Source organism: Ranitomeya variabilis, chromosome 3 (assembly GCF_051348905.1).
Source record: "Ranitomeya variabilis isolate aRanVar5 chromosome 3, aRanVar5.hap1, whole genome shotgun sequence".
NCBI classification, from domain to species: Eukaryota; Metazoa; Chordata; class Amphibia; order Anura; family Dendrobatidae; genus Ranitomeya; species Ranitomeya variabilis.
The window spans coordinates 46,657,045-46,680,427 of record NC_135234.1 but is presented as its reverse complement, the minus strand read 5'-3'; the positions used below and the strand labels follow the sequence as shown (position 1 = coordinate 46,680,427).

General features: G+C 43.4%; 1 protein-coding gene across 2 annotated transcripts in view; it reads left to right on the top strand.

Annotated features, from left to right (window-relative positions):
- Positions 1-23,383, top strand: part of NCAM2 (neural cell adhesion molecule 2) — a 585,384-nt gene that overhangs the window by 77,522 nt on the left and 484,479 nt on the right. The gene's annotated exons all lie outside the window — the stretch shown is intronic.

Below are 23,383 nucleotides of genomic sequence, written 5' to 3'. Positions count from 1 at the left end.
GCTACTTCTAGTGTTGGCGTTAGGAGTAGTTATATGGTCAACCCAGTTACCACTGCCCTATGAGCTGGATTTTTGTACGTCGCAGACTTACTTGTTCCTCTGAGACCCTCGCCATTGGGGTCATAACAGATAGGGCTTCAAACACCTCGGCCAGGTGCTTCAGGTGGTCTTCGTAGGTCTTAGAGAAGACAATGACATCATCCAAATATAGCAGCACGGTTTCAAAGTTCAGGTGTCCCAGGCAGCACTCCATCATCCTCTGGAACGTTCCGGGAGCATTGCACAATCCGAAGGGCATGTAGTTGAACTCACAGAGACCCATTGGCGTCGTGAAGGCCGTCTTCTCTTTGTCCGCCTCCGCTACAGGAACCTGCCAGTACCCACTGGTGAGATCTAAGGTAGAGAAGTAATTAGCAGATTTTAAGGCAGCCAGAGACTCCTCTATCCTAGGCAGTGGGTATGCGTCCTTATGTGTAATGCGATTCAACTGCCTGTAATCAACGCACATCCTCATTGTACCATCTTTCTTTTTAACAAGGACTAACGGAGCTGCCCAGGGGCTACAGCTGTCTCTCACCACCCCAGCCTCCTTCATTTCCCGCAACATGTCCTTGGCACTCTGGTAATGAGCTGGGGGTACAGGGCGATATCTCTCTTTTATGGGTCAGTGATCTCCCGTGGGGATGTGATGTTGGATCCCTTTCACCTGCCCAAAATCTGAGAGGTGTTTGCTGAATATCTGCTCGTACTCGTGTACCACCCTGTAGGCCCCCTGTTTTTGATGGGATGGGGTAGAATCAGTGCCCACATGCAATTCCCGACACCAGTCCTTCGAGGGCTCTGCAGAACCTTTGTTCTCCGCCAAGTTTGACGGGACCAAGGGTTCAGGTGTCTGTATCACATTATTATTGACAGTGAACAATTTGGCGAGCGTGGTATACTTGGTGAGGTGAACCTCTTCCTCCCCACAATTGAGGACACGTACGGGCACTCTCCCCTGACGGACGTCGACCACCCCCCGGGCTGTCAGAACAGTAGGCCTATGGTCTGAATATACGGGTTCTACCAAGGCCTGGTAGTCCCTACCCCTGAGGCCTATGGCTGCTCGACACCATATTAACATTTCACTCTTGGGGGGTATCACGATGGGGTTTGAATCACTCACAGTGACACGACCAATCTCACCACCAGTCAGCTCTACCTGCTGTCTCTGCATCAGAGCACTGATTTCCTTCTGCAGGGCACGTTGCTCACTGTGGCCAGCGGTTTCTGCCACCTGTTGCAACAAAACAATCACTTCTGCAAGACAATTTTCTATAACATTAGTACCAAGAGTCATCATGGGATTACATTCTCGACGATCAATATCAACAATCACAATCCCTTGGGCTTTCAATTCCACCCGCCCCACTTTGATGGTGACCTCCTTATACCCCACTTGTGGCAACGGCTGACCATTACTGGCGATTATGGTGAAATCATCGTCAGGGCCACGAGTAATATCAGCGTCCTCCCAATACCATTTGGAGAGCACGTAAGGTATAGTCGTCACCTGAGAACCGGTGTCCAGCAAAGCATTCAAGGGGATTCCATCAATCACTACAGGGAGAACTGGTCGTCCTCCAATATACTTGGTTCTCCAATGTTGCGGGCCTGACCGTCCTACTCCTGGGGGTTGGCCCTTTGCCCCAGGGGTTGCTCGTTTAAAGGACAGTACCTTGCAAGATGGCCCACCTGGTGACAGCGGCGGCAGATGGGTCGTCCATCCTGGTGGAAGCGATCGTCGGGCCGGCTCCTGGTCGGCGGAGTCCTCCTCTGTTGCATCCAAGGGACATCCTCCGGGCTGGAAGCCAACTGGATCTTCTCTTTGGGGGCCTCCTGTAGGGACTGCACCGTCCGGGCCAGGGCAGCAACGCTCTTGGTTAGCTCTTGCATCTGGAGACGGAGTCCTGCAGGGGAGTCGTCCTCGAAGCTCTGGGCGTCGGCCTCCGCGGCAACTGGGGTATCCGATGCCACCTCCTGGTGGTATGTGAGAGCGGGGCGCCTGGGTGGTACTGCGCGGCTGGGCTGTCGCTCCTGCAATGCCTGGATAGCTTTATCTTTAAACTGCGCAAAAGTCAAGTCTGGATTTTGCATGGCCAGGAAGTGCAATTGGCCCCGCTGGTGACTGCACAGGAGCCCCTCAATGAACCGCTCCTTCAGGATTTTATCCTCATCCTGCATGCTGCCGGGGTCACTCTGCTTAATGGCCCGCATCGCTTCCTGGAGATTAAGGGCATAGTCCCGTAAGCTATCCTGTGGCCTTTGTTTGCATCCATAAAAAGTCAGTTTAATTTCTGTAGCAGTGCGAGTATCAAAGGTGGCTTTAAGCTTGGCAAAAATCTGTTGTGCAGTTTCTTTATCCTCAGCGGGCCAGGATTTCAATTCTCTCAGAGCCGCCCCAAAGAGTTGGCCGGCTATCATATGGACCTTCTGAGGCTCGGTTAGGGGATAGAACTCGAGCAGGCTGCAGAGCCCCTCTTTAAAGTCAGTGAACGTATGCGACTCCCCAGAGTATCGCGGAAGCCAAGCCGCTCCGGGCAGGTACGGCATGGAGAAGGGCATTATGGCTTTTGTGTTAGCGGCAGCGTCCGGCTGGTTGGGAGGAACAGCGGGTTCTGCGGCTACCGGTGGTGGTATTAGGGCCGCGGCTCCGTCCGCTGCGGGGACCGGAGCTGCCCCTGCGTCCGCGGCTGCGACCGCCACCTCCTCTCCTCCCGACTCAGACATGGCTGTCCCTTCCTCCCACGAACCTGCTGGAGGTCGGAGTTCCTCTTCCGGGATTGGCGCCTTACCGCGCTTTCCGTTCTGCGCTTCTTTTGGCTGATTCCGCCCACGTAGCTAAGGCTCCTCCCTCCGTGCGCGGCAATGGCGAATTTTGGCGGTAAATGGCAATACACAGTCTTTTCAATAAAGTACAATTCAAGCGCAATAAATCACAGTTCCAAGGCACACATGACCTGGTTCTTCAGGCTTAAGTAGATCCTGTTCGTGACGCCAAGTTGGAGCGCCCCCACACCGCCGCAGGGCCGAGGGGTACCCGGAGCCGGGCCTCTGGGTCTCAGTCCTGGGGTTGTCACGGTGGCTAGACCCGGTCCGTGGCCCTGTCTGTCAGTGGGGGACGTCCGGTGCAATAAGTGGTGTTGTAACGGTGCAGTTGTGAGGTGCAGGTCACGGTAAATAACAAGGACACCAGGTTGCAGTCTCTTTACCTCTTTACTGAAGGTTTTTGGAGACCTCAGTCCAGAGCGCTGTTAACTGGGTTGCCAGAGACCGGCCGGTCCAAAGGCACATCAGGAGTTCTCTTTACAGGTGGGAATCAGTGTCTACCTGCTGGCGCTGGGTGTTGTAGTTCTTCCCTGCTGAGCTCCCGGGATAGTCCTCACAACTGTTTCTGTCTGTCTCTGATGTTCGTTTTCTCCGTCCTCCAGATGATATGGTAGGACGCACCCGTATGACGGGGTAGGCCTGGAGTTCTTCCGGGACCCTAGAGTCGCCCCTCTCCCGCAGCTGCCTCCGTTGTCTGCTTAGGTGTTAAGTGAGACAGCCAACCTATAATTGGCTGTCCGGCCGTGGTTTGCAGTGTACTTAAAGTCTCTTACTTGCTCGGCGTTCCGGCCACCGACTGTTTGCGCCTCAGAAGGATGTTGCCTCGGTCTAACAGCACGACTCCTTCTGGTTCTAATTCCTCTTTGCTGTATTCCCGTTGTTCACTGGTTTGTTCTGCTCTGAGGAGTCTGCCAGGATCCCATCCCTGACAGGTCCTCTCACTAGCTCTTCCCAGCTACTTCTCCCTGTCTTCCTGTCCAACCCCCAGTTTTACCAGAGTTGTGAGGAGTGGCCTACTAGATAGGACCACCCCCCCTGGTGGCCGGAGTGTGAAGTGTGGTGTGAGTGTACCTGGTCAGAGAAACTCCTTAGTGCAATCAGACGTACCATAGCTCCCCATAGTGGCGGAGCCACAGTACTGCAACAACCAGGACTCTGGGGTGCTGCACTACTGTATGCCGGACAGGCAAGTTGGGGATCCCTGTTAGGCAGCTTACCCAGAAGAGTGATAACGGAGTCTGGGGAAGCTGGAGTCCTTCGGTGAGGTCTGGACTGACTAGTGCGTGCCGGCCAGGCAAGTTGGTGATCCCTGTAAGGCAGCTTACCCGGAGGTGTGGACTGGTGAGGAGTCAGCAGGTGGAGCCGGAGCTCCCGTCAGGTATCGTACAGGCCAGTAGTGCTTGTGAAGTTCTATGAACTATGTGGTCTCCCTTGAGAACTGGTTAAGGGAGGACCAGCGTGTTAGTGTCCGTGAGGCAAAGCCGTACACTGAAGTGTTAGAAGCTGCAAGTAAATATCACCAGTTGGTGCCTGTTGTGTTTCATGTTATGAACTGTGCGTAACCCGGTTTATGAGGCTTAATAAACCGCATGGACTGCTTTGTTTTATAAACCCGTGCCCGTGTGCTTGAATATCGCGGCCAAGTGAGTGTCCCCCAACACTCTCAGTAAGAGAAACCTTACAGTGGGTAAATACAAAGTCCAAGACTTCTTAAAAGGTCAGATAAGTGGGTTGGTCCGATGACCATTTCCCTGTGATTACTAATAAATAGTGTTGAGCATTCCGATGCTGCAAGTATCGGGTATCGGCCGATACTTGCTGTATCGGAATTTCCGATACCGAGATCCGATATTTTTGTAATATCGGATATCGGTATCGAAACAACATTAATGTAAAAAGGTGTAAAAGAAAGAATTAAAATAAAAAAAATCGCTATACTCACCTGTCCGACGCAGCCGGGACCTCGGCGATTGTAAGCGGCAGCGTTGTTTCTTTAAAATTCGCGCTTTTACTTGCTTACGTGAATTCCCGGCTTCTGATTGGTCAGGGCGGCCATGTTGCCGGGACTCGGACCAATCACAGCAAGCCGTGACGAAATTACGTCACGGCTTGCTGTGATTGGTCCGCGTCCCGGCAACATGGCCGCCATTAACCAATCACAAGCCGTGACGTCACGGGAGGCTGGACACGCGCTTATTTTGAAAAGCGCGCGTGTCCAGCCTCCCGTGACGTCACGGCTTGTGATTGGTCACGGCGCCATATTGCCGGGATGCGGACCAATCACAGCAAGCCGTGACGAAATTACGTCACGGCTTGCTGTGATTGGTCCGCGTCCCAGGAACATGGCCGCCATTAACCAATCACAAGCCGTGACGTCACGGGAGGCTGGACACGCGCTTATTTTGAAAAGCGCGCGTGTCCAGCCTCCCGTGACGTCACGGCTTGTGATTGGTCACGGCGCCATATTGCCGGGACGCGGACCAATCACAGCAAGCCGTGACGTAATTTCGTCACGGCTTGCTGTGATTGGTCCGAGTCCCGGCAACATGGCCGCCCTGACCAATCAGAAGCCGGGAATTCACGTAAGCAAGTAAAAGCGCGAATTTTAAAGAAACAACGCTGCCGCTTACAATCGCCGAGGTCCCGGCTGCGTCGGACAGGTGAGTATAGCGATATTTTTTATTTTAATTCTTTATTTTACACATTTATATGGTTCCCAGGGCCTGAAGGAGAGTTTCCTCTCCTTCAGACCCTGGGAACCATCAGGAATACCGTCCGATACCTGAGTCCCATTGACTTGTATTGGTATCGGGTATCGGTATCGGATTGGATCCGATATTTTGCCGGTATCGGCCGATACTTTCCGATACCGATACTTTCAAGTATCGGACGGTATCGCTCAACACTACTAATAAATATTAGGCGATGGCAATATGTTAGAAAGAAGGAATATAAACCAGCTCACCCGTGATGCATAAACCAATCTTCGGGAGCACGGACCCGCTGTGTCCAGGCGTATAGAATCCAAAAAAGAAAAGAATGTCCAGCTAAGCTGGACATTCTTTTCTTTTTTGGATGGCAATATGTACAGAGAGTTGTCTTTTCACATGAAAGAAAGCATTTCTGTCATGATTCTGTTTGTTGTAATAAAATTAAATTTTCTTTACTGACATAAAAATGTAACAGAGAAGTGATAAAATATACATGCAGGGCAATCAGCAATTCTACATTGCAATTTAAGGTACTTCCTAATAACCACTGTTTAATATTCTTTGCTTGATCCTACTTCAAATTTCTACAAGTGAATTTTACTAATTTAGCAAAAAGGAAGCTCAAATTACAGATATTCAAGACTTAGTATTTATTCAGCACAAGCCCCATTATTAATAGTAATATCCGAAAATAAATATTTGATGCACTTTTCATGTTGCCAAGTGTGCAAAATCCTGCAGAGAAAGAGATTTAACTCTTACTACTACATTAGTAACAATTTGGTGCAATAGAGATTTTCTTTCCTCCTTCTTATACAGCACAGCTCTGGGAAAAATTAACAGACCACTGCAAAATGTTCAGTTTGATTTATTTTTCTCTTTATAGGTATATTTTTGAGTAAAATGTAAATTGTTCTTTTAGCCTATAAACTTCTGACATGTCTCGGAAGTTCCAAGCAATAAATTTTGTATTTTTTTCTGACAAAAGAAAAATGGTCAAAATAAAAAAAAACAGTGCTTCCAGACCTCAAATAATGGAAAGAAAACAAGTTCATAATCATTTAGAAACAACAATAACTAATGTTTTAACTCAGGAACAGTTCAGAAATCAATATTTTGTGGAATGACCATGATTTTTAATCCCAGCTTTTGTAGGATGCTAGCAGGTGCATTGGATGCAGTGACACACAGGAGGCAGAGCAAGGGTTAACAGGTTCTTTATACCAAACAGTGATAGTACAAGCAGGGGGGTAAAGGACGTGAACTTGCGGATTGGGAAAGTGAAATGCAGAAGATAATAGGTTAACTTATCAGTCTCTGTGTGGTGGAGGAAAGTGGTTGGAAGATCCCTTGGTGGCGCGAGATGTCTCCGATCCGGTACCGCAGAAGGGCTATACACTGTCTCCTTGCAATCATGATTCCTCTGGGTCCTTTGGCATGTGATCTCCTGATCCAGACACACGGTGGGGTAGAGATGAAGGTTGGCGGCACAGTGGAAGAAGCAGAAAGTTCAGTAGACAAGGCCGCAATAGAAGCACACAGTCCAGTGGACACAGCCACAGTCTCGGGCTGGTCCTTAGCAGGCACCGCAAGGATGGGACTAAGCAGTGCCTCCGCAGTGGTGAGCGGAGCCAAGTTATGCACTCTATCCTGGTCACTACCCAGTGCGGATGTCTCTCTGGGCTGAGGGTAACACATGTCGGCAGTCTTGCTAGCTGGGAATACAGGCACAGCTAGCTGGCATGGGTTTACACTTACAGTTACACTTACACTCCTTACACTTTCATGCGTCTTGGCATGCTTTCCACCAGTCTTTCACACTGCTTCTGGCACAAAAATGTAAGCAGTTCTTCTTTGATGGCTTGTGACTATACATCATCCTCTTGATTACATTCCAGAGGTTTTGAATGGGGTTCAGGTCTGGAGATTGGGCTGCCCATGACAGGGTTTTGATGTGGTGGTCTCTAAATTTTTGCCAGAGCTGTATAATCCAATCATAGTTTTTACTTTTATCACTAAACACACATAAAATTATGTGGACCAAAGTATAGGGTCATCTTCATAAGACACCGGCAGGAACTTCTATGACACTCAATTTTACATCTATAGGAATTAATAGTCAGTCCGCCCTTCCATGTATAAATGCTTTCACTGTTCTGGGAAGACTTTCTGCAAGATTTTGGAGATGTCAGTGGGAATTTTTGCCCAATGATCCAGAAGAGCATTTGTGAGGTCAGACACATGTTGGATGGATGTTGCCCCGTCATATGGATGTATTCTGTTCAACATCTGTATTTTTTTAACTAAATAACAATGCACTTCTTTAGATCATTCAAAACAAAACAATTTTTCAGTTGGAATCATTGAAAAAAATGCTCCTGTGTCTAGATATTGCTGCCACGTAACAGTTTCCCTCTAGTACATTACATACATTAAAATGACTAGAAACAAAATAGTCATGTGTTCTATCACATGGCGGTAATTTTTTGGATACAGTGGAAGATTGCAAGATTGCTCCCACGGTATGTATACTGCTTTCAAGTCAGCACATGCTCTGCCCTTTTTTACATTCATTAGACCAACTTTACCCTTGGTTGATAAGGTGTACTTATCTGCTTAATAACGTAGAACAAAGGCAAGATAAGATTTAAAAAGAACCAGACAATGGCTACCACGTTCAACACATAGTCAATGGCTGAATAATTCCAGTCATGTATGCTAGACTCGGTAATGTTGCCGTGATTCAGAAGAAGACATACTTTCAAATTTGCCAGGGACTGAGCTGCATGGAAGACTAGTAGAATAGGCGGATCTTCCTGCCCACTGCCAATGATTGACAAGACTCCCTATACACATGTAGAAAAAGACCTGTCACTCAAGCTCAGTGAGTGGGTAGAAGTCACTGCAGATCTTCATGTCCAACTAGTCACCTGTGCGACTTGGCACCCAAAATATATTTTTCCTCTGAAATGCTGCAGTGTTTCAGCATCAAACACATATAATTGTTCTCACACAGCCAGCGATTGTACAGCAGTGTGGTTTGGGCAGCATGTATCATCTATCAAGTTCCCTTTAATTCCCAATTTAATCCTAAATTTACCAGACTTGCTCCTAAAGTCCACAACATGTTTCAGTATTAAAACATACGGAACAGTTTACTAATAATTTTAGCTTTGGCTATTCCTGAAATAATATTTGTGCAGACTGTAATCGTTTGTTAACCCTTCACTTTCCTTACACCATCAGATAAGCCTTAACTATCATGAGATACTTTTTTCCTAATTTTAGTTAAGGGCCAGATTTATTATTACATTTTTGCCTATTTTTGGTGTAGTTTTCAGTGTTCAAGGCCTGTTTTTCTTTTGAGCCATATTCCTCTTTTAATTTGTGCCCTTTAAAGCCTGTTTTATGAAATGATTTTAAAATATATCTTTAAAATGGCGCAAATTAAGATAATTTTTGAATGTGCTCTAAATGCACCATTTTAAAGAATTTGGTGCAAAATATGTCAATGGACGCTACAAGACAAAAAGGAAACGATAGTAAGTTAAAAACAAAATGTAAGTGATGAATCGGGCCAACAGTACTTGTTATACAGCCCGCTTATGCTCTTTTGATTCTTTCGTATATCATCCACGTAATGTGTCCAGTGCTGGAGAGAAAACCATTCATGAACTAATTTACATTGGCACAATAAAATCACTCAGGAGGATCCATCCAGTCTAAATGAGCTATCTGGACTGGAGGGAATGAAAAGATCACTGTAACAAGTATTTAACAACAATATATTGGCATATGAGTATTTTTTTAATGATTCCAAATGAAAAATTTCTAGGATTAACAAAATTTTACAATAAAAAAATACCGCAATTCCCTAGTCTGTAACCAATTGATGGTCGACCAGTACTATTTCAGTCCTGTATAAGTATCTTCTATGTAATTTTTTTCTGTTAGTAAAAGAAGATTAAAATGTTATGTAGGTTTTTCCATGTTCTTTATAAAGATACAGTCGTCAGTTGTTGCGAAGCAGAGAACAAATGTCATGTCCATCAATACTAGCATCACGGTTAATATATCTAGAACATCTACTGGTCATGAGTCTTTACGTTGTATTTAGAAATGTTCTAATAGAGGTATAAGAAATGTAGTGACAAAATAGAAGTATTGTGGTGTCAAATATGTTTTATGCCAGTTTGATATAAAGTGGTTCTCCATTTAGAGCAGTCCTACTTGTTAGAAAGGTACAATAACAAGAACCTGTCGAAAAAAAGTTATCCTGATATGACTCCCAATACTGAAACCTTACAGTCAGTGAACAACTTCCCAGGTCCTCTTATTGGCCCTCTCTTTAAGAAGCACTCCTATTTTTGGGGCTAAAGCTGTGTGAATATAGTTTAGGTCTATTAATATAGTCATCGAGTTCCATAGTCTCCAGTGCTGCTTCAGTCATCTTCTGGGTCACGTGATTGTCAGGTTTCCTGTTGTACTTTTACAAATTGACCACTAGTGGCTGATATTGTTTACCTTGATAATTCTACTGCATTTCCACTCCCTACAGTTTGAGCTGTTGTGCAATCGCCCTTTATTTAGATTTCCGATGTTAAACCTGTGGAAGCCATCTTGTTTCCTGTTTGGGCCTACTTAAAGCCACATGACACACTCGCACATTGCTTGAGTATCGTGTCTAGCTCCAAGAACTGTCTTATTTAGAATGTTCCTACTGCTCACCAAATTATTTTTCTACAACTCCTGTTGTTACCTCCAAGGACTTTCCCTACCAGCTGCTGTTTCCTGCTAGTCCAGCTCTGGCCTTTGGATCCCAGCCTTTTTTTATCAGGATCATAACAGTGATAGAAGTTACAACTTTCTGGAACTGGGGTCCATGTGTGAGCTGGAAGTTGCTTTTACAACGCAAGTGTACACAGTGGCAGAGCAAGGCTTCCTATTCTTACATTGTAAAAGCGATTTTGGGCTCACACATAGTCCCAGTGTGATCCTGCGAGCAGGGCCTTCTACCACAAAACCCAGAAGTCCAGTGTAGCAGTACTGGTTTATGGGAAGACAGCAATCGATGAATATATTATTATTACACCTACAATACAGCAATAAATCAATTATTCCATGGGAGTTTTGAAGTTTTCATCATGTGTGTGGTGTTTTGCAACTTTTCTAACATCTTATCACCCTGTCTCCAACAGGAAAGTATTGAGCCCAATTCTTCTTGCTTGCACAGGGTTTATTATTTTACATACAGTGGGTACAGAAAGTATTCAGACCCCTTTAGATTTTGCACTCTTTATTTCATTGCAGCCATTTGGTAAATTCAAAAAAGTTCATTTTTTTACATTAATGCACACTCTACACCCGATCTTGACTGAAGAAAACAAATGTAGTAATTTTTGCTAATTTATTAAAAAAAGAAAAACTGAAATATCACATGGTCATAAGTATTCAGACCCTTTGCTCAGACACTCATATTTCAGTCACATGCTGTCCATTTCCTTGTGATCCTCCTTGAGATGGTTCTATTCCTTCAATGGAGTCCAGCTGTGTTTAATTAAACTGATAACTCTTGAATTGGAAAGGCACACACCTGTCTATATAAGACCTCACAGCTCATAGCGCATGTCAGACCAAATGAGAATCATGAGGTCAAAGGAACTCAACAAGGAGCTCAGAGACAGACTTGTGGTAATGCACAGATCTGGCCAAGGTTACAACAACATTTCTGTAGTACTCAAGGTTCATAAGAGCACAGTGGCCTCCATAATCCTTAAATGGAAGAAGCTTGGGACCACCAGAAGTCTTTTTAGACCTGGCCGTCCAGCCAAACTGAGCAATCGTGGGAGAAGAGCCTTGGTGAGAGAGATAAAGAAGAACCCCAAGATCACTGTTGCTGAGCTCCAGAGATGCAGTAGGGAGATGAGAAAAAATTCTACAAAGTCAACTATCACTGCAGCCCTCCACCAGTTGGGCCTTTATGGCAGAGTGGCCCGACGGAAGCCTCTCCTCAGTGCAAGACATATGAAAGCCTGCATAGAGTTTGCTAAAAAACACGTGAAGGACTCCCAGACTATGAGAAATAAGATTCTCTGGTCTGATTAGATGAAGATAGACCTTTTTGATGATAATTCTAAGTGGCATGTGTGGAGAAAACCAGGCACTGTTCATCACCTGCCCAATACAATCCCAACAGCCAAAGGTTCACCTTTCGACAAGACAATGACCCTAAGCGCACAGCTAAAATAACAAAGGAGTGGATTCAGAACAACTCTGTGACCATTCTTGACTGGCCCAGCCAGAGCCCTGACCTAAACCCAATTGAGCATCTCTGGAGAGACCTGAAAATGACTGTCCACCAACGTTTACCATCCAACCTGATGGAACTGGAGAGGATCTGCAAGGAAGAATGGCAGAGGATCCCCAAATCCAGGTGTGAAAAACTTGTTGCATCATTCCCAAGAAGGTTCATGGCTGTACTAGCTCAAAAGGGGCTTCTACTCAATACTGAGCAAAGGGTCTGAATACTTATGACCATGTGATATTTCAAATTTTTCTTTTTTAATACATTTGCAAAAATTTCTAAATTTCTGTTTTTTTCAGAAAAGATGGGGGGCAGAGTGTACATTAATGAGAAAAAAAATGAACTTTTTTGAATTTACCAAATGGCTGCAATGAAACGAAGAGAGAAAAATGTAATGGGGTCTGAATACTTTCCGTACCCACTGTATGTTCATTAAAGGGTTAAATAGGCTGATGTTTGCGACAGAATGGCATTGCTCTTCTTGATATTTTCTTTTTCACATCAATGTTTGGATTTATTTTATGTTTGCTGTCGCTACGACATAACAAGCAGCAAGCAGTGAATGGGAAATGTACGAGACGAATAATACAATCTTTTGTCCATTTTATCATATAGAATCTATGCATTCAATATCCAGTTAGAGTAAATTGTATAAATAAAAAAGGAAGAATTCAAACTTTTCGATACATATGACTAATGAGCACCATGTAGCAACAGATGAAACATTTCATGGAATAACGACACATGGTAGATGCTCTGTTGTAAGACAAAATATAAGTCTATAAAAAAGCCCTAGAGAATAAAATATGTAAATGAGTGCACTACATGTTTCCCCTGTAGGTAACGCTAAACAGAATTGTGTTTAGCATAATATTTATGTGAAAACTGTTGTCTACTTTGTTAGAAATTTTTTTCTTTTACGGTTCAGACTTTTTATGCCTATACCCTTTGGTGGTGGAGTCATATATTGGACCACTATAATGGGGAAAAAACTGCTGGTCCCCTTTAGGGTTCCTGAATGTGTGAAAATGACCTTGTCAAAATATATAGAGTTTCTGACAGACCACTTTCTAATATGGTACAAAAAGAAGAAATGTGCCATCCGTAGCAAAATCTTCATGCTGACAATGCAACATTTCATGCGGCAAAGAATACCTCCTAGTCATTAGTAGCAGTGGGCATAAAAGAGAGAAATTCATGGTGATGCCACCATCCTCCCCTGCCATCAACCCTATTGGGAACTTCTGAAGTATCGTCGAACAAAAGATCTATGTGGGTGGGAGACCGTTCACATCAAAACAGCAGCTCTAGGAGGCGATTCTGATATCCAGAAAAGAAATTCAAGGAGAAGCTATCCAAAAACTCATAAGTGCAATGGATGCAAAAGTTGTGAAGGTGAGATCAAAGAAGGATCCTATGTTAACATGTAACTTGGCCTGTTTTTGATTGAAAAAGCTTTTGATTTCAGTAAACAAGACCTTTTAATGCTGCAAATTCAACAAATGGCCGCTATCAGTTTTTTTTTTACAACCTATAAAATGTTTGGAAACTCTATTGTGGATAATAATTTGGTTCATATTGAGCTTTTGACATTTGGAAAAAAAATTATAATTTGGAGGTTTGTGCAACATACTGTAACAATTGATGGTTGCGTCAACATTATACTGACCCTTTCGCATAGACTATTTAGGAAAATTATGAAAAAATAGCATTTACAGAATAATTTGGAACACTGTGTACTAATAAGCATTGAAAGACCAAAGACCAATAAGGATCCAAAGGACGGAGAGGACACGGTGGGGCGACTGACCTGAAACCATATTAGATATACTGTACTTAGCAAGAATTGGAATTCAGCAATAAATGAATAAAAAATACTAATTCATGCAAATATATTAATTATTGATATGTTTCTGTTTGTGGACTGCAAATGAAGAAAAACTCTATTAGGGATTCCAGTTTGGTATTTTGCTTTGGAAAGAACATCGGGATTCTTACCAATATCATATTACTCATATATGGTGATTGTAACATAACAAGACTGTGATGATCTGTTATATTTCATAAGTGAGGCCAAGGGTCACATATAAAAGAGAAGTTGTTACATCCTTCACAATCGGAGCTAATTGACTCGAGAATAAGGCCAATTTATGAGTCCACCCATCCATGATCTTTGTAACATGTCTCTCTCTTTTGCTTTGTTTCCTATTATTTTCAACAATCACATTCTATTTTAACCTATATCGAGGAGCAACGGGCTCTGCCCTCTTCCCCTTTCCTCTTCCTTATCTGGTACTAAGGATTATTAAAGCCTCCAAGAATATGGGATTTGGAGTGAGAGGTGAAGATGATAAAATCTCTCTCAATGATTTGATAATTTGGGTAGGAAATAAAGAGAAGACTATTGATCTTAGGCAGTTGATCAAGCAGATTGTAAACTTTACAGGTACTGTTTAAGTATCATGCAGAATAAATGTTGTCTGCTTTCTCTGGACCCAAGGCTGACCCTCAGAAGGAAAAAAAAATGATTGCCTGGATAATTACTAGTTGTAGTGGATACTGATTTCCTGTGATGTCATATTTCATGCAAAGTTGAATATCCTTCCAGTAAAAAAAAGAAGAAATCTTTGATTGAAATCTTGAAATAAACTAGATTCATATTTAGAAGACAGGATTGGTCTCTATAAATTATTTACAAAAAACACAATTATTGTATTTTTTGTCAAATGCCTCAAGTTGATTTGATTCTTGGTCCATTTGGAAATTATGTTCATAAATGTATTTTTAAATCATTTTGTCTAGATACATCTGTAAATCTTTTTACCCAAAAGCCCTATGGCAAAAACTTGCTTACGTGGAACCTTTCACCACATTTTTCATGTTGATTTGGACACCCCATGTATTAGTCTTTGCAGAGCACAATAATAATTTATTTTTTAATGTCATGTTAGGGTTGGTGGAATGCACCGAATATATTTATTAGGTGAGATAGGTGCGTTCGCAACCCGGGATCCACCGTGCAGGAAAGAACCTGCTGCTAAGCAAGGCGGTGAAGTAAATTAGTATAAACGAACTCTGTTACTTCACAGAGCCCGTAGTAAAGAGAACGCTGTGCCCTGTTTAGCTCACAGGGGACACAGCTACTGAGTTGAGCCAACAGTGGTCATGCAGTCCAAACCAAACAAGCAGCTCCTCTCCGGTGGAGCCGGGATTCTAATGGCTATATGCCAGCCCTGAATTCACTCATAAGAAGCTCCTCGCCGGAGGTGCCAGCATTCTAGGGGCATATTTCAGCCGGGTCCCTGACTGCATACACACAAAACTCCTCACCGGAGGTGCCAGCATTCTAGGGGCTTATTTCAGCCGGGTCCCTGACCACACACACGACCACGCTGAGCTCATACATATTTGATACTAGCGCATGGCCGTGCGGTCATGAGACACCTTTTATAGTTGCAGCAACTTCAGGACCTTCCCAGAAGGACCAATGGAAGACTGCCACAGAACTTGATCAGGTTCAGGACCTTCCTGGAGGACCAATGGAAGTTGCTGCAGTACCTGAACATGTGACCCTTGATCTCCATTGAGAGATCTTTCCCTGGGCATGCTCAGTATGTGCAAAGCAGAACTTAGTCCCAGAAAAGCCTGCTCGCTGCAGATCAGTGCAGGGTACAACAGCAGAGCCTGGAGAGGCAGCAGTAACCCTTTGCACAGTATCAGATTCAGTGAGACGCTGGGACCGACGTCTCCGCCAAGCAGGCTCCACTGCGGCTGATGCAGAATGGGAGACCGCACCAGACACTGCTCAAGATTCCCCCTGTGCAGTGGCGGGAACTCAACTCCTAACTAGTGTTGAGCGATACCGTCCGATACTTGAAAGTATCGGTATCGGAAAGTATCGGCCGATACCGGCAAAGTATCGGATCCAATCCGATACCGATACCCGATACCAATACAAGTCAATGGGACTCAAGTATCGGACGGTATCCCTGATGGTTCCCAGGGTCTGAAGGAGAGGAAACTCTCCTTCAGGCCCTGGGATCCATATAAATGTGTAAAAGAAAGAATTAAAATAAAAAATATCGCTATACTCACCTGTCCGACGCAGCCTGGACCTCAGCGAGGGAACCGGCAGCGTTGTTTGTTTAAAATTCGCGCTTTTACTTGGTTACGTGAAGTCCCGGCTTGTGATTGGTCAGGGCGGCCATGTTGCCGGGACGCGGACCAATCACAGCAAGCCGTGACGAAATTACGTCACGGCTTGCTGTGATTGGTCCGCGTCCCGGCAACATGGCCGCCATTAACCAATCACAAGCCGTGACGTCACGGGAGGCTGGACACGCGCGCTTTTTAAAAAGCGCGCGTGTCCAGCCTCCAGTGACGTCCCGGCTCATGATTGGTCACGGCGCCATGTTGCCGGGACGCGGACCAATCACAGCAAGCCGTGACGAAATTACGTCACGGCTTGCTGTGATTGGTCCGCGTCCCGGCAACATAGCCGCCATTAACCAATCACAAGCCGTGACGTCACGGGAGGCTGGACACGCGCGCTTTTTAAAATGGGCGCGTGTCCAGCCTCCCGTGACGTCCCGGCTTGTGATTGGTTGCGCCGCGGTCAACCAATCACAAGCCTGGAGGCTGGACACACGCGCATTTTAAAATTTTAAAATGCGCGCATGTCCAGCCTCCCGGCTTGTGATTGGTTGATCGCGGCGCAACCAATCACAAGCCGGGACGTCACGGGAGGCTGGACACGCGCCCATTTTAAAATGCGCGCGTGTCCAGCCTCCCGTGACGTCACGGCTTGTGATTGGTTGCGTCTCCCATGTGACTGCGACGCAACCAATCACAAAGCCGGGACATAATTTTAAAATCCTTAAGGACCTGAAATTACGTCACAGCTTGCTGTGATTGGTTGCGTCGCCCATGTGACTGCGACGCAACCAATCACAACGCCGGAACGTAATTTTAAAATCCTGAAGGACCTGAAATTACGTCACGGCTTGCTGTGATTGGTAGCGTCCCGGTCACATGGGCGGCACGCAACCAATCACAAGCCGGGACTCACGTAAAGGAAGGAAAAGTGCGAATTTTAAACAAAGAACGCTGCCGCTTCCCTCGGTAAGGTGCAAGCTGCGTCGGAGAGGTGAGTATAGCAATATTTTTTATTTTAATTCTCTCTTTTACACATTTTTACATTAATGTTGTTTCGATACCGATACCCGATATCACAAAAATATCGGATCTCGGTATCGGAATTCCGATACAGCAAGTATCGGCCGATACCCGATACTTGCAGTATCGGAATGCTCAACACTACTCCTAACACATCACCTCTCCATTATGAAGATATTAGCAATCAAAAATTAGTCACCTAATGAGTTAACTTTCATTAATTCTAACCAGGTATTGTTAGTTTTTGATGGGGGCGTGTACTTCTGCCTCCTATATGATGCTGACCAATCACAAACAGCAAATTAAAAGTATATATTCACACAACCCCAAATATATAAGTTAGAGAGAAAGGAGGTTCCATTGCAAGAGTACTTAAAAAATTAAATTTTTAATGGGTCAAATATTGAAAGAAATATTTAAAAATTCAAGCGAAGAGAACAAGCGTAGTGCGCTGACATTATGAACAAATAAATAAATGTTATATAAATACTAACAACAATCACAGAATTGAAATCGGTGTTAATCACCTGAGATGACGTTGCGGTCATGCGGCCGTGACGTCACAAAGGTCCTTTGCGCAAAGCATCCCTGGGAACGGAAGCCGCCACGTGCACCGCTGAGAGGCGGGAGGAATTGGGGGCCATCAGAAGGTAAGTATATCCCTGTTTTTTATTTTACTTCTTTTTTTACATGAATATTGTACCCAGGGCCTGAAGGAGAGTCTCCTCTCCTTGAGATCCTGGGTACCATCCGGGACCGCTCCCTGCACCATATTCCGTGACCTCAGAGCTCCGCACACGCTGTATAAGATGACACCTGGTGTATAAGATGACCCCCGACATATACGGCGAGTATATCCCAAACTCTATATTTTAAATGGAAAAGTTGGGGGTCGTCTTATACGCCCAGTCGTCTTATACGCATGAAAAAATGGTAGTTTTCTTATTCCGTCCTCATGCTCTTCGTAGTCACTGTAATGTGCTGTGTAATAATAAGTTAGGCATTTTGGTAGAAGTAAAGAAAAGCCAAGCTAATTTATGGATTTAAAGTTTCTAAAAATATGTATGTTTTTTTTTTCGAGATTTTTTGCAAGTTCTGTGTCAGGCATCAGGTATAATGTCTAACTCCATTCTTTCTGTCATCTCTAAAAGCTCTGGAGGGTCAACTGGTGTAAATGTTTGACCAATTTCCTTTCAATGTGTCAAAGCAATGAGAAGTGGCTTTTCACACCAAACTCTGCATTATGACACAAACGGTTGAGTCTTTCATGAAATTGACTATTGGTGTCAGATTTTTGCATGTTTATTTCAGCAGACACAGAAGTGTGACTCTTAATTAAGGAAACTCAAACATTGAAGTGAGTGACAGTTTAGCAATTTGCATGAACCCTCTCTTATTTATAATATAACAAATTTTTATGTACGGCAGCAAAGCTTATTGTGCAAATCACAAAAAAGTGCTGTCCAGTAAACTTGGAGAGAAGGACAAAACTAATTATTCCATAACTGATTATGCTTCATTCAAACAGAGCAGTCAGAGGCTCTACCGGCAGCCCCATCATATATTAATGATCAGAACTATAGAGACCGAAAAAGCACCTGAGAGATCCCATTCTAAGTCAGTCCGTTGGGCATCAGTTGTATATATTCTGTGAAACAATGCCACAGGAGCAGGAAACACGGCCATTTTCATTTGCAGTATGCTCTGTTATCATCTTCGTCAGAGGCCCTGTTTGGAGATTCCATCGCCAATTCCATTATTATCATTACATGTCATGGATTCCCCAGGGTGCGACTGGTGTCTGTCATGCGACTAATTCAGCACTGCCTTGTGTTTACATTAACCTCTTCATGACTTTTTCATAAATTTACATCATATGTCATGTCCCTGATTTTGATATGAGCTCATAAGCTGAGCCCACATTTTTCCCAGCTGATGATAGCTGATTTACCAACCATCTTCTGCCTCTAACAGCTTGAGACGAAGCTTCACTATCTCTGACAGTGGTATTTAACATGCGACGGCAGTAGCGGTGTGTTATTCCACATGCCCATTGGCACACCCATAACATGATCATAGGGCGCCAATGGGTTACAATGACAGCAGGAGTCTGCTGAAGACCTCTGTGCTAGCCATAACAGTTCTCCTGTGAAAGCCAGCCTGTAGCTGGTGTTCATATGAGATTGTGATTTTTGATATACATACCAGAGTACTGCTAAGTATAGTACCAGCGATTGGATGACCAAAGCTTCAAATCCCCTAAGGTAACTAACAAATACAGTTAAAAGTGAATATTTTTATTTTTAAAACATTACAAAATGAAAAATGCAAAAGTTCAAATCACACCTTTTGCCCCTTTAGAAATTAAAGAATTAATGGAAAATATCTATATTTGGTATCTCTGTGTTTGTAAAAGTCCAATCTATCAAAATAGAAAAATGAATCTGATCAGTAATTGGCGTAATAAGAGAAATAATTAAACACCAGAATTACATTTTTTTGGCCATCGCATCATTAAAGGGAACCTGTCACCCCCAAAATCGAAGGTGAGCTAAGCCCACCAGCATCAGGGGCTTATCTACAGCATTCTGTAATGCTGTAGATAAGCCCCCAATGTATCCTGAAAAATGAGAAAAAGAGGTTAGATTATACTCACCCTGGGGCGCTCCCGGTCCGGGGCCTCCCATTTTCTTACAATGACGTCCTCTTCTTGTCTTCACACTCCGGCACAGACGTACTTTGTCTGCCCTGTTGAGGGAAAGGTCCCGGCACCTGCGCACTGCAGTTCTTTGCTCTGCCTTCAACAGGGCAGACAAAGTACGCCTGCGCCAGAGCCGCAGCATGAAGACCAGAAGAGGACGTCATCTTAAAAAGATGGGAGGCCCTGGGCCGGACCGAGATGCCCACTGGACCAGAACCGGACCGGGACCGCCCCTGGATGAGTATAATCTAACCTCTTTTTCTCATCTTTCAGGATACATCGGGGGCTTATCTACAGCATTACAAAATGCTGTAGATAAGCCCCTTATGCTGGTGGGCTTAGCTCACCTTCGATTTTGGGGTGACTGATTCCTTTTAATATAAAATGCAAAAAGAAGTAATAAAAACATCATATCTACCACAAAAATGGTATCGGTAAAAACATCAGTTCTGGTGCAAAAAGTGAGCCCTAACACAGACCTATATCACAAAAATTGAAAAAATTTATAAATTTCTGAATTGTTTTCACCTCTTTAATAAAAAAAAATATATACATGGATGTTTGGTATCTGCGTACTTCTACTGACCTAGATAATCATATTGCCAGGTCAGTTTTACCGAATAGTAAACATGGCACTTAAAAGCTCCAAAATGATTGTAGAATTGAACTTTTTAAAAAAATTTCAGTTCACTTGGAATTTATTTTTTTCTCGATTTCTAGTGAATCACATGATAAAATGAATTGTGTCATTCAAAAGTATAACTTGTCCTTCAAAAAACGAGACCTCATGTAGTCATGTGGACAGAAACATGAAAAAGTTATGGCGCTTGGAAGAAGGTGAGGAAAAAACTGCAAAAAAACATAAAATAACCCAGGCATTAAGGGGATAAAAACAGAAACCACACAGCAGATGAAACCAGTGTAATGTACAGTAACTGCTTTTCTGCTATGCAGTGGCATATAAAAGTTTCGGCACCCCTGGTCAAAATTACTGTTATTGTGAACAGATAAGGACGTTGAAGAGGAAATCATCTCGAAAAGGCCTAAAATTAAAGATGACTCATTTTGTTGGTATTTTAGGCAAAAAAATGTTAATCTTTTAAATTTTTAAAATTATAAAAAGAAAAATGGGCTGATGCAAAAGTTTGGGCACCCTGCATGGTTCGTACCTAGTAGCACCCCCTTTTGAAAGTATCACAGCTTGTAAACACTTTTTGTAACCAGACAAGAGTCTTTCAGTTCTTGTTTGAGGGATATTCATCCATTCTTCCTTGGAAAATTCTTCAAGTTGTGTGAAATTCCTGGGTCATCTTGTGTGCACTGCTATTTTGAGGTCTAGTCACACATTTTCAATGATGTACAGATCGGGACTGTGAGTGCCAATGTAAAATCTTCAGCTTGTGTCTCCAGAGGTAGTCCACTGTGGATTTTATTGTGAGTTTAGAACAATTATCCATTAGTGGAAGTCATCCTCTTTTCATCTTCAACTTTTTACAGATGGTGTTATGTTTGCATCAAGAATTTGTTGAGATTGCATTGAATTCATTCTACCCTCTACCCATTAAATGATCCCCATGCCATTGGCTGCAACAGAAACCCAAAGCATGATTGATCCAACCCCATGCTTAATGGTTGGCGAGATGTTCTTTTCCTGAAATTCTGTGCCCTTTTGTCTCCACACATACCTATGATCATTGTGGCCAAAGAGTTCTATTTTAACCTCATCGGTCCACAGGTCTTGTTTCCAAATTGCATTAGTCTTTTTTTATGTTCTTTTGCATACTTCTGATGCTGAATTTTATGATGAGGGTGCAGGAGAGGTTTTCTTCTGCTGACTCTTCCAAGATGGCCATATTTGTGCAGGTGTATCTGAACAGTAGAACAATGTACCACAACTCCAGAGTCTGCTAGATCTTTCTGATGTTTTTTTGCAGTCAAGAGGGGGTTCTGATTTGCCTCTCTAGCAATCCTATAAGCAGCTCTCACTGAAATGTTGCTTGGTTTTCAAAGCCTTATCTTGACCTCCACTGTTCCTGTTAATTGCCATTTCGTAATTACATTTTAAACTGAGGAAATAACAGTTAAATGATTTGCTATCTTCTTATCACCTTCTCCTGCTTTGTGGGCCTCCACCATTTTCATTTTTAAAGTGCTAGGCAGCTGCTTAGAAGAACACATGGCTGCTGTTTTTTGGTACAAGGTTAGAGAAGGCTGATGATGATTTAAGAGCAGACTGGATGCCTTTCTGGAAAAGTATAATGTTACAGGGTATACACACTAGATTCCTTGATAGGGCGTTGATCCAGGGAATTCTGATTGCCGTATGTGGAGTCAGGAAGGAATTTTTTCCCCAATGTGGAGCTTACTCTTTGCCACATGGGTTTTTTTTGCCTTCCTCTGGATCAACATGTTAGGGCATGTTAGGTTAGGCTATGGGTTGAACTAGATGGACTTAAAGTCTTCCTTCAACCTTAATAGCTATGTAACTATGTAACTATGATAGTGAGCAAGCCATAACCCTAACAGGGTAATTAAGGTCTGAAACATTGGTCAAAGTTGTCTGAGCACACAAATCTCCAAGGATGCCCAAAATTTAGCATGAGCCCATTTTCCTTTTTTGTAAATTTTAAATGTGTCATCCTTAACTTCAGGTCTTTTAGAGATCATTTCATCTTCACCTTGCTTAACTGTTCACAATAATAGTAATTTTGACCATGGGTGCCCAAACTTTTACATGCCAATGTACTCCCTATTGAGCATAGTTTGTAATATATGGCCAGAAAGTGGGCACACACGAAAAGCTTTGCTACATTTGAGAAATTCCCAGCATCTGTAATTTGCATGTTATTCTTTCTTTTTTCTGCTCCTCCTGCAATTCCCAGCTCATTAATATTTCTCATAAATATATTATAAGAAAACTTATTAGGAAATTGAAGTTAATATTGTCCTCTGCCTTTATAATCCTTTGGGCTTGATACTAATTTGCATAAATACTTAGCTTACTACCGGGAAGTAATTAGATAATCATGATTATTAGTTGATATTAAGAGTCTTCTAGAATGAACAATAATTTAATTTTTTCTTCAGTCGAAGTTTTAGAGAACAGATTAAGGGCTCGCTCACACTGGCGTATAACATGGTCAACCGCTATGCGATGTTTTATCGGACAGCACTGAGCCCACTGTTATACTATGGGACATCTTTTTCCTTATGCCGATTTTACATGAGAAAATAATCTCACCACACAATAAGTCGCTAAGATAATCGGACGGCAAGCACCCCTTTGGGTGTGAGTGAAATATCTGACTGCACTCGGAAGTCATCCAAGTGCAGTTTGATATAGGCTCACATGGACAATGGAGAAGATGGAGAAATTAATTTCTCCGTCTTCTCCGCACCTTTAGTGTGATTCTCTCATGTAAGAGAATCGGAGGCCATTTAGATAACACTTGGATCATCAACAGCATAATCAGCCAAATTCTCTCGCAAGAGAGAATATATGAAAATGTGAGCGAACCCTTAAATGGAACTAGCCAGCAGTTTTTCTCAATATAAAACTAATGCCACCACCTTTTCCTCCTCTTGTACTGCAGTCCTTACCCATTTAAAGTGTAATTAGTGTGC